Consider the following 2,500-nt stretch of genomic DNA (forward strand, 5'->3'; position numbering starts at 1 on the left):
TATGTTTTGGTTGTTCACACGTGTGGCAGTTGGAATGTCTACCAGGAGGATGAGTTTTAAGCTCTTCTCTCAGAAATCTTTAAAAGATACTGATGTTTTTTGTTTGCTTGTTTTTTGTTAAGTTTTTTTTTGTTTTTGCTTTCGTTTTGTCTCATGAGATCCTAAGGACATGTATGCCCATGATAACCCCATACTAATTCGGGGGCAGGTATGACTAGAACAATCTGATCGTGCATTTTACCATCCTCTGTTTTAAAGACGGCGTACTTGGTGCTGTATGTCTTCCCTCTTCCAATAAAAGAAATTTTACTCAAAATACCTCTCAGGTCTGTTTTCGAGTCTTTCTTTGGATGGAACGAGGAAATCATCCAAAGACTTTGGCAAATCACTGCAAGAGGTTTCTTTTCCCTGTCGTGACGCATAGTAGTAAGCTGGTACCTATTTTGTGGGGAAAAGAGCATGTCAACTTTTAGTTCTTCCAACAAATGTACCATATGAAGAATGTTTTTTTATGAGTTCGAGAAAAACTTTGCTATAGATTTTATTTCTTGGTTTTTATATCTTTTATAGCGTGTATGTTCTTCAAGTTCAATTCGTTCAAATATATATTTATTAACACCTCTCCCTCATCCTCTCGTTTTCCACTCCACACCACACGTCTTTGTAATCTTCTTCTTCTTTAATAGTATTTTGCATTTTTTTTTCTGCGTCTCTTCGAGCCTTTATAGCCCATAAAGAAATTTGCTGTTGTTGATGTTGTTGCTGTTATTGCTGCTGCTGCTGCTCTTGTGTTTGTTGCAATACTGAGTCGAAAGAGGCCCTGACAAAATGGTGTTAAATTATTTCGTTATCTACCTTTAAAATCAGAACTCTAATTTCATCAGAGGTCAACTTTGAATCTAATATTTCCAGGTTCGATCAAATAAATAAAAGTCAAACACTAGAAATCGGTATAATCGATTCTATCTATCTATGCAACACCCAAACACAAATACTGCCACGTATTTCGTGTTTTCCTTTACTCTAATTATATATTCCAACATCCACGGCCTCTTTAAAATAACATAAAATTTCGAATGATGTTACTTAAAATGCCTGGGCTGTGGAAAGCAGTATTGATGTTGGCTTCGTGCCTATGTTCGAAAAAAATAATTATTGCTTTTACATGGCACTGTAAGCGTTAAGAAACGGAAGTCTTAATGGCTCTTGCCTTCAGGTTAGAAAAGTTCAAACAGAAATATTCTTTCCAAATAAAATGAGCAGTTCCAGGCGATGCTCATATCTATACTTTGTCAAGTGATACTTCCCTCTTAGATATTGCTTACTGCTTCAGGCGTAATGGAAACTTCAACAAGGGTTATACCTAAAGGCACCAATTATTCCTGTTTATTGTTTCATTCTTCTTCTTCTTCTTCTTCTTCTTCTTCTTCTTCTTCTTCTTCTTCTTCTTCTTCTACTACTACTACTACTACTACCACCACCACTAATTTTCTTCCTCTTTCTCTTCTTTTTATTATCTTCGTTATCTTGTATTATTTGTAAGTAATAGCTGCAGTATACGTCATCGTCTTCGTCGTCGTCGTCCTCATCCTCATAGTAGTAGTAGTAGTAGTAGTAGTAGTAGTAGTAGTAGTAGTAGTAGTAGTAGTAGTAGTAGTAGTAGTGGCAGCAGTTGCAGTAGCTGTTGTTGCTGTTATTCTAGTAGTTGTTTTCTTCTTCCTCTTCTCCTTCGTCTCGTTGTTGTTTTTGTAACAGCAGCAACAGTAGAGAGTTCTTAACGTGCTTATCAAAAATCTGAATCATTCCGCAGTGTCTCCAAATAAATTTTGATCCGTTTTAAATTCTGGAGTTATTTCCCTTGCCTATTCTGATAACATTTGTCTTTAGCGCTAATGATTTTGCATTGCATTTCTGCTGTAAATTGAAAGTGAATTTGGCACACTACATTGTTAAACTACACTTGCTCTTGATACAGAACGTATTCTATAGAAATTTTCTACTGTCTAATAAGTGAATATATATTTTCCCATAAACACTATATTTTGTCCAAGTTGTTCTAAAGTCCCGTGGTTACGTTTTAAATTATACTTTGTTGAGAAGGCTTAATAAGACTCAAACATGTTAGGAGTCATCATCTTAGAAAATTTAAGTCTCCTAGACATTATTTTTTCTACTCCCAGGATTCGTGGGGCTGATTAAACGCTTTCCATGCATATTAGTGACTGAGATCACAACATAAACCCTAAACGGGGAGCCAGTCAGGATTACTCATATACAGCTGAGTGGACTGAAGCAACGTGAAATGTAGTATTTTTGCTCCAGAACATAATTCACCGTCCGGTCCGGGGAAGCGAAACTACGATCACAAGAGCAACACCCTTAAAACTACTAAGACAAGGCGTCATCTTACCAAAGATCAAATTCATTCCACGTTGTTTGTCCGTATTTGATTTTAATCAATTTAAATTTCAGAGTTCTCTCCCTTACTTTACTTAATAAG

At 36.0% G+C, this 2,500-nt stretch overlaps 1 protein-coding gene across 5 annotated transcripts in view; it reads right to left on the minus strand.

Annotated features, from left to right (window-relative positions):
• Nucleotides 1-2,500, minus strand: part of LOC115221577 — a 320,490-nt gene that overhangs the window by 148,166 nt on the left and 169,824 nt on the right. The window contains exon 1 of one of the 5 annotated variants that reach the window (XM_036510766.1): nt 320-479. The exons of the other annotated variants lie outside the window; for them this stretch is intronic. The gene's annotated coding sequence lies outside the window, so the exon portion shown is untranslated. Of the gene's footprint in view, nt 1-319; nt 480-2,500 lie in introns of those variants that run through there. 5 annotated transcript variants of the gene reach the window in all.

This window comes from Octopus sinensis, linkage group LG18 (assembly GCF_006345805.1).
Source record: "Octopus sinensis linkage group LG18, ASM634580v1, whole genome shotgun sequence".
Taxonomy (NCBI): Eukaryota; Metazoa; Mollusca; class Cephalopoda; order Octopoda; family Octopodidae; genus Octopus; species Octopus sinensis.